The following is a 10064-nucleotide window of genomic DNA, read 5'->3' as shown; positions in this document are numbered from 1 at the left end:
GTTGCGGAGCACAGGCTCCGGACGCGCAGGCTCAGCGGCCATGGCTCACGGGCCCAGCCGCTCCGCGGCATGTGGGATCTTCCCGGACCGGAGCACAAACCCATGTCCCCTGCATCGGCAGGCAGACTCTCAACCACTGCGCCACCAGGGAAGCCCATCTTTTATGTCTTTTAACTTCTCTTTCATATTTTTAAATTCTTTGTTCCTTCCATTGTATGCTGAGTAGTATCTTCAGTTCTGTTTTGCAATTGACTAAATGCCTCTTCAGCTGTGTCTAATGATGTTTAATTTTTCCACTGAGTTTTTAATTTAATGATTTTATTTTTCACTTTTAGGAGGTATGTTTTCAAATACTTCTGATCATTCTTATAGACTTTGCTTTTTTCTTATAACTTTGATTCTTCCTTTTATTCCTTTAAACATATTTATATACTGCACCTGATAATCTAATATCTGAAATAACTGAATATCTCTTTGTTTGCTTGTGTTGCTCTCTTATTTTCAGGCATGTGTTGTGTGTTATGTTCATTGGGACTTTGTCGGAATTCTTTGAGGCCTAGATTGAGAGCACTTTCCTTTGTTTTGGATTCTGGTAGACATGTGGCACTTCAAACCTAATGACTCTTTAAGCTACATTTCACCTTATAGTTTTTGTGACTGTCAAAGTGGTATGAATTCAAGCTTCAAACCTGTATGAGGACTGACTTGTGGTCATACGTTCTCAAGGAAATTATTTTATTAATCTTCATCAGAATGAGACATAGAATCTCGCTTGCCATTGTGCCACGTGAAGTGGAATTTTATTGCTAATTTACCATTTTATTGAGCTTATAACAGTTTGGGTGGATCTCAGCTTTATGGAATATGGGGCCCAAATATGACTTCTCACCTTGTACAACCCTTAGGCTATGTCTTCTGTTATTTAGTGGTCATTTATACCACAGCGGTAGGACAGTAAGCAATGGTAAGTGTTCTTGGGGCAGCTGCTGGCTTCAGAATTCACTGAATTAACATTTTATGATTTTTCTCTGTTTATTGGGTCCTCCCTACCTCCCCCAAGCCCTCCCTACCCCCCACCAAAGGATTTCTTGTCTTTTCTTGTTAACTCAGCCATACATGTAAACTATTTTAAAAATATATCGTAACATTTAAAAATGTCTTTTATCAAGAGGTTTTTCATGATAGTTAATCCACCTTATTTCCATAACCAGAAGTTCCATGTCCTTTTTAAAACTTAATTAAAAGTTTTTTTTCATTCTCCAATTCTCATTTCATGCCACAGACATTTTGAGCAATCAGGCAATGCAAAAGTTTACAGAAATCTTAATATATGGGCATACATTGGAGGTTCAATTCCAGACCACTGCAGTAAAGCAAATATCACAATAAAGTGAATCACACGGGGTTTTTTTGGTTTCCCAGTGCATGTCAAAATTATGTTTACACTATACAGTAGTCTGTTAAATATGCAATAGCATTATGTCTAAAAAAACAATAAAAATACCTTAATTAAAGAATACGTTATTGCTAAAAATTGCTAACCGTCATCTGACAATGCAGGGATGCCACAGACTTCAATTTGTAAAAAACGCATTATCTTCAAAGTGCAATAAGGCAGAGTGCTCTCTAAAACAAGGTATGCCTGTACATCTTTTCTAATACCCTTATTTTTTTTTTCTATCAAGTAGATATATATCTAAAATAATACTTTCCAAAGTGAGTTCTATGGAACACTAATCTGTAATTACATGGTCAAATAAGCTTGGGAAACACTGAGTTAAACAAAGTTACAGATTTCCTTAGTGAAGAAATTGTGTGTAATATGCGTGTGCATCTTTGAGAGTCGGGTAACTCATAGGATGGGTGTACTTCCGGAGCCACTTGAGGAAAGCTGGCATGAAGTAAAAATGACCTCCCTAAGACCAAAGAAGCAGTTGATAGCAGAATCAAGACTAGAACCCAGTCCTTCTAACTTTCCCTTCCTCCTTATTATGACAGTGGAACATTCTGTAAGTAGCTACTATTTCCAGTAGTACCCCATCCTCAAATTGAGATGCTTTTAGAGCCTGTCTTCTTTCACGAAGTGACAGGAACGTTGGCACCATTCCCGACAACAGCTAAATAGGAATGCTCCAGAAGTTCTTAAGGAAAATAAAATCTGAAGTAGAAAAGCATGGGTTCCAGGTCTTGACCTGAAGTAGAAAACTGGTATTTTAATAGGCTTCCCATTCAAACCAATGCAGAGATGTTGTCATCTTGTCTGATTTTTAAGAGGGTTTGCGCTCTCCTGAAAATCATAGTTTTTAGTTGGCAGGGAGCAAACTCCCAAGAACAAGTTGTGACAGAAAACTTTTTTAAAAACTACTTTTGGATTCCAACCAGCAGAATGTGCACAGTTTCTGACTCTTAGTGTATTCTTCCCTCTATTACCCGGAAAATGGACTGTGGGAACTTGGGAAGGTGAAGTGCAATGTTATTTACATTTTTGTGCCAAAACATTATGAAGCGAAATAGTCAAGCATTCTGAGTGAGTGCAGCGTATGAAAATTAATAGGAACATTTTGAATATGTGATCTTTTACTTGAAGCAATATAAATGAAAAGGGTCCTGTCGAGGTAATTTTTCGACTTCTTTTAAATGTTTCTTTTTCTTTTTTTTTTTTTTAAACACTCTTAGTTGTTTATAATAACCCCTTTGGATCCTAGACCTCAAAATTCTTTCCTTTCAGAATTTCCCTTTCTCTGTTTGTCTGTGTACCAAAAATACTTTTCAGGGGGAAAAAAAAAAGATGGTGCCTTGAGTCCACTAAATAGTACGCGATGTCTAGTAGCATTGAAATAGGACAGTGAGGGTGAGTATTGGGTTTGGAATCCAGTTGGTTGGTGTCCCATTTAGCCATAAAGCCATGTAAACAAGTGGATATATACAAAGAGATTCCAGGGGGATGAAAACATTACAGATGTTTTAAGGCGAGAACTTCTAATTGAAAGGTAGGGAGTGACCTCAGCATTTCTGAAAGGTGTTTTGTAAGATGGCAACTTGGTAGATTTTTGCATTAACAGGAAGCATATTCTGGAGAATTCATAATAATGAGAAAACAGAAGGCGAAGAGAAGAAGAGATATTGAACTTTTACTCTCTGTTAGGTACCAGGTTAGGCAGTGGTCATGTATCATCGTATCATTCTATTTGTACATCAAAAGCTAGGAGGCTGCTTCTATCATCATTATCCCTATTTTATAAATGAGGCTTAGAGAACTACCAAGCTAAAGTAACATGTTCAAAATCTTATACCATAAATGGCAGATCAGGGATTTGAACCCAACTTTTTTTTTCTGACACCACAACCCCGGTCTTCCTCACAAAGCTGTATTGCCTTCTACAGCAGGTGTGGCTACAGTTCATATCTTTTTTTATATCTTTGCCATTTTGGAGGAAGAGTTTGACTTTATGCAGTGACTCGAAACCAGTGAACCAGTGAAAGCCTGGCACCAACTGGTAACCCCAGCAGTTTGGGCGTGAGGCAGGTGCTGAAAAGAGAGGATGGTGGTGAGTGGAGAGCAGCAATGGATGAGCCCCTGGCTGGTCCCTGGGGATGAGCCAGGGGCAGCCTGGAAGCTGAACGTCCGAAGAGCAAGCACTGTAGAGCCAGGGCTGACTGGGGTGTGAGCAAAGTTGTAAGCGGATCAGGACATTTCTGCAAAAGCATTTTCTGCTGGTCATGACTAAGTTTCCTCAATCTGTAGCCGACAGGGCAAACTGAGGGGTCTCATTTAAGTCCTGTGATAACTTTTCCTATGTCTGATAGGATAGAGAGCAGAGTAGGTGATGCACAGTCTAATTCTATGCATTTTAGGTTAGTGTTTATGAAACAGCAGAACATGAACTGATTTTTTAAACTATAAAACTAACCTTTGATATCAGTATTTAATTTAAAATACACAGCAGTGGGCTCTCGTAATAGCCCAACCTGAAATATGTACCTCCCTATTTTCTCACCAAAAACCCTGCATCCTAGGCAGGTCCTTATAAACCAGTTTTTCATTTGGAAAATATAACCACTCTCTTCATAATATACAACTCAGTTATTTCGGTTTCCTAACTCAAGATCTCTCAGATTACACAGCTCATCTATCCTCTGAGATCCCTTCCTCTTCCTGTGCATAGTCTGTGAATTATGGGTCCTATCAGTCACTGTCACTAGAAACTTTGCAGCCATCCTAAGCTGCTTCTTTCCCCTCAATCCCCACATCCATCCGGTCAACAGAATCCTCAGTTCCAAGTCCTATACACCTCTCAAATCAATCCCTTCCTCTCCATCCCTAAATTTCCCATCCTATCTACCTGGTAAGCGAATGGACTTTCTCATGTCCACTGGTTTGAGTCAGGCACTGATTCCCAGCCCAGTTTATTGTTTTCAAGCTCCCAGGATCACACGATAAAAATCATGGATCCCGGAAGGAATGACCAGTGGTTGCTTTGCTTAGAAGAAGTGATGCAAATAAGTCATAGGTACTTTTAAGATTCTGGGCCTCTCAATATTAGATTGGCCTCCTGTATACCCTTGACCTACAGGTCAGAAATCAAATGCCATAGCCTAGAGTACAAAGACTTCATAAGCAGGACCCCTGTCCACCTTCCTTGCCTGTCCTGCCCCACTCCCAAACTCTAGCTGCATGCATTAGCCACTCAGACATATTTGCAGCATTGTGCAGATGCATGGCTTCATGTTATTTCCTCTGCTTGGAGTGCACACCAGGAAAGCTGTGATCCCTCCTTCAGAATTCAAGCATCAGCAACTTTGACGGAATCCCCAGCCACACACAGATTCGCCAGGCTGCCTTACACTCCTCACACTTCCTAGCAGTTAGCAAACTGTGTTATAATAGTAACTTTCTATTATGTCTTCCTCTCTACCCAGTGACTTTCTTGAGTGTAAACCCGTATTCTATTTATCTTTTATCCCGAGCTCCTTGCATAAAGCTTGGATCAATTAATGCGTATGTCGAATGAATGAGTATGCTAAGATGAATTAATTATGACGAATGACTCTGGCACCTTTGATACAAATTCTGTTGTTTTATGTGGTGCACTCCTTTCTGTGAGTTACTTTGAGGTCTGTACAAATGAATAAACATAAATAAAAAAACTATGTGTTTAGGATTGCTGAGGCAGAACATTAATGTAGTGAGAAGATATGGGAAAAAAATGTTTAAGTTAACTGTAGTAAAAGGTAAAGTCAGCATTCATCACTTGCTAACATAGCTTTAATCAAAATAAGTGAATTTTAATCCGTTTTAGCAAACAATACCTCCTAGTGCTAGTGGGTAGCATTTCAAAATGTTTTGGTATCTTGGATTTTAAATAAACATACATTGTTTTCTCTAATGCTATAGGGTTCAAATACCACCATTTATTTTCTCTTTATCCTACATGCCTTGTGAACGCCACTTAATCTCTCTGAGTATCATAATCCTTACCTTAAAGTGAGGGAAATGAAACTTATCTCACAGAATTATCATAATTATCATGGGGATCCAAGGAGCTAAAATATCTAAGTTCCTCAAACACTGATTGACATAGCACTTGGTAATAAATGTTGCTTTCTCTTTTGTTTAAAAAAATATTTTTGTTAAATGGACTCTACCCCCAAAGCGTTAGGTTCACAAATAGGTAATAACTTGTCATTCCTTATTACAAACTACCCTGGCACCATTGTAAATCTCTGCAGATCTTTGCTATAGGAAGATGGCTGTTGCCTACGTGGATGAATAGCTTTGCTGTACTAGAGGATGCCCACAGCCATCTTGGACAAAGGGACTCCCTACAAGGCAGAGTAGATCCTGGGCCCAAACCCATCTCCAGTCACATCTCCAAAGTCCCGAAAGATTGCCAGAGCTGCTTCTCCCAAGCAGGGAGTCTGGAGCCACCCGCCCCCTTCCCTTTGTGCACCATAAAGCCCTTTGGATCTCCTGGAATTGGCCCTCTGACATATCCGCACGCTTAAACCAACACGTCTTCATTTTAACCGACATCAAGGTTATTGCAACATTTTGATAGATGTGCTTAGAAATAGTGTGCTACTTTTGAAAACTTCTAAAGAAAGGGTATGAAAAAATATCCTGTGTGTTTTGTTTGAAATATTGACAGAAGTATGTTTTTTTAAAGAAAATTATCCAAACAACCAGAAGAAGAGACAGAGGCAAGGGATAGACCAGGGTGGGTTGGTTGAGAGTTGACATGTGAAACCCTTTACCATTAATAAAATATTTAGATTATTTTAGCTAAGGAGGAAATTGCTAAGGATTAGGTTTATAGCACTTGACCACGTCTCAGAAGTGCTACTCTGTAAAACTTGTCAAAGACAGAAAAAAAAAAAAACAAAACGGGGGGGTGGGAAGCGATCCCATTAGGAAACCTGGGTTTTGTATCCTGTTGTTTATTACATTTGTCAGTTGAGGCAGTAAGGATTATGGCAGTAGATTTATTAATTTTTCAGAAAACCTGGCATGGAGAAGCCTTACCCTTGGCAGTAGCTTGCGAAACACAGTGAAGGAAGTTTGTGAAACAAGCAGAATACTGAATACCTGCCGCGAAAAAGTCATTGCCATCGCGAACCTGTCACAGACAAAGCCAGGTAACAAATTTAGGAAGGACTCTCTTGCGGAAAATCAGCAAGATTTTCTTCAGAATCTTTTTGTCTAAAGGGGCATTCTTTCTTTAGCACAAGTGCGAGGCTGGCTTTAGTCACCGTGGGCCTCGAAAATGACACTGTGCTCCAGGCAGACATTGGTTTTCATTTCTGACATTCAAGAGTCTTTGTCATGAGTGTCCAAAGATTCATTCTTGCCTCTACCCAGCCAAAAAGCAGGACGTACTCCTCTCCTTTACATGATGGTGGGGTCTGAGCTGTCTGGCAGCCTCTTGCTAATGTTCCCTACCGTGAACGGTAGGGGTGGCCTTGTCTGAGGGTGTCTATGGTCTGGGGCGTTGCACTCATGTTCTTGTAAGGTCTTTGCTGTTCCTTCTAGATTCCACAGAGACCAAGCTTTCTTTTTTTTTTTTTTTCTGCCACTGCTCACCATAGATTCAGGTTTCTCTATTTCTTTATTTTCTACCCAAGAAGGTGTACAGGGTTTACAGACGGTGCTATACTGTGTACAGAAGTTGAAACCACAGAGTCCTAAATTTACCGTGTCTGCAATTATAGAGAGTGGTTTACTGTATCTCAGGCTTTATTTTAAGCCCTTTACAAATGTTAATTAAGTGAATCATATAGTCCTTACACTAGCCCATGAGGTAGGTGCTATTATTACTACTATTCGAGAGATGAGGAGACCGAGACACAGGCAGTTAGACGGCATGGCTAAGGTCACACAGCCAGTAAGTGGCAGCTGGATTCAAGTTCAGTGAGTGGCAGCTGGCTTCATGTTCCCAACTCCCTTGCTATGCTGACCTAGAGCAGTCCCACAGTTCTGGTTGTCTGCATTTCATGTGAACCAGATCAGCTGTCCGCATGGAGGGTGGTTCCATTGTGAGTATACATAGGGGAAAAGGGAAAGACAACACATGTAAGGAAGTGCATAAATATCAAAAGTTTCTAAACACTCTCCTGGGTGGAGTCAAAAAGATTGATTCCATCAAGGTCCTCGTGCTTGAGCGTGCATACACATCCCCCAGGGCATTTATTAGCTTTGCCCCCATTTGCAGGAGTTTCTGATCCAGCATGTCTTGGAGCCTGGGGTCTACATTAATGTAATCACTCCCATCAATTCAGAGCATCTTGAGGGCGCCTGAGATATATTTCATTAGAGACCTGTGCCTTGTACTCACAGGCTTGGTTTATTTCAGAGAGGATGGAAGGAAACTAAAATTTTATCCTAAACCTCTCCCCTGTCTTCTGGAGGTGTCCTAGATAAGAAACTTTGTAGAATTCAGGTTCATCTTCCTGGGCAGGTTTCACTTGGGCAGTGAGGGAAGGGGTTTGAAGAAGCTGGCAATAGTCTAAGATCTTAACCAGGAAAATGAAGACTTGATTTTTTTCAAGAGAGGATGCCCCTTCTTCTGGGAGGCACAGCAGATGTCGGTGTGCTCCTCTGAGGAAGTAAGTTTAGAAATGAAAGCTCGTGGGCATTTCAAATTGGGCTGAACTTTAAACTCTTATTTATGTATCTTGGGCCTAGGAATGGGGGAAAAAAACAACCCTAAAGATGTTAGGTAATGTATGGTTTATCAGATGTTCTTCAGGCCCCTGTGAGCCAGGGTAGATGCAACTAAAAATGCCCTCACAGTTGAGCTCGATGAGGATTTGACCTCACACGTGAGCCAATACAGCTCTTTTGAACCAGAAGAGAACTGGCTTATAGTCTTGTATCCCTTCTAGCAAACGTTAGGCATAGCCTCAGAGAAACCCAATCATTAAAATGAAAAGAAAACAGAAACTGTTTCCTATGACATGAATTTAAAGAACAGGCTTCCTTTTTTTTTCCCCCTTGAATAGAAACAGTGATTTGAAGTGGAGTAAAATTAAGCTAAATAAGAGGAAACAGTGAAATTTTGTAGACTCTGGAATAGTCTCTCTGGGAACATTTTGGAAACCCCATCACTTAGTCATTTCAAACTAGACCAGACAAATGACTTGAAGATAAACGCTGTGAGAGGCAGGGTTGTAGAGAATGGGTGAATGAATTTTTTCTCTATCCCCTATGGAAATTTCCTCAGTGGTGTCAGCACTCTCTCTCTCTCTCTCTCTCTCTCTCTCTCTCTCTCTCTCACACACACACACACACACACACACACACACACACACACACACACACACACAGTCGCGCACTTTCAGATCGTCTCCTTTCTGACTTCTCAATTTGATCATCACCAAAATAGCATTTTAAAACTTCAAAAGCCTCTTTCTACTGATGGGACTACATTTACTGTCTATTCTGATCCCCCTTTTCCTTCATTATGGATTAGGTTTTCTGTTCGGACTATAAAATCCTTCCGAGTTCCCCTTTGTCATTTTTAAAGCCGTGTATACACCTTCCCCCAATGTGTCCTAGTGATTCCAAGTAGTAAGCAGAAGAACTTCCTCTCTGAGACCCACTGGGGAACCAAGAGGATAACCCAGCTCCCATCAAGTGGGGATATACGGAAGCTCTACATTTCATCAGGCTCATTAAAAATACCCACCATAAAACCACTGAGCATCCTTTGCATCCCGTGGGTAGCACATACTTTCACGGCTAGCTGGTAGAAAGCACAATATTGAAGAGCCAACTTCTTGCAAATTTGAAGCTCAAAGTGGGGACATTCAGTGTAACCATTTGCCCTATTTCCTATTCAGAGTTCAGCCCACTTTGCACCAGAAGATCTGTAAATGACTGGATTTCATTTATTTTTTTGTTCTATTTCGTGTTCGCTACAATAAGAAATTCGAATGAAATTAAAAGATTACTTATGGTTTTCCATTTAAACATGTTAACTTTCACTCCCTGATTATGGGAAGTTAGAAATTGGTTCATGTTTCTTTTAAAACGATATTTAGTCCAGGTTGTTGATCATAGCGAGATATAATAAAAATATCAATTTTTATTTTCAACTGTAATTTTGTTTTGGAAGACCAAACTTTTCTATTACACTTTTTCTTCTTCTTCTTGCTGCACGTGGTCAAGATCAAGCTAGATTCTCTACTTGATCATGTAATAGTAAAATAAAATAACAGTATTTCTGATTATAGTAATAATAACAAGCAGCTACCATGTATAGAGTACTTACAGACATGCCAGACCTTGCTCTGAGTCCTCCATTTGATGATGTTCCATTTTACCCTCACAACTGCTATCTCTATAAGAAAAATGTTCTCATTTTACTGATGGGAAGATTGATCTTAGAGAGGTTCAACTATGCCTAAAATTATACAACTGGTGTAGCAGGAGTCAAGCCAATTTTTTCTGACTCCAAAGCCTGTGTCGTTAACTACCTGCCATATGCCTCAGAAAGACACATTTTCATTTAAATCTTAATGAAATCACATTTCCTGTGGTCCTTCCTTCCCTCACGTCGTGTCTT

The sequence above is a fragment of the Lipotes vexillifer genome, unplaced genomic scaffold (assembly GCF_000442215.2).
Source record: "Lipotes vexillifer unplaced genomic scaffold, Lipotes_vexillifer_v1.1 scaffold589, whole genome shotgun sequence".
Taxonomy (NCBI): Eukaryota; Metazoa; Chordata; class Mammalia; order Artiodactyla; family Lipotidae; genus Lipotes; species Lipotes vexillifer.
This window is presented reverse-complemented; position numbering follows the sequence as displayed.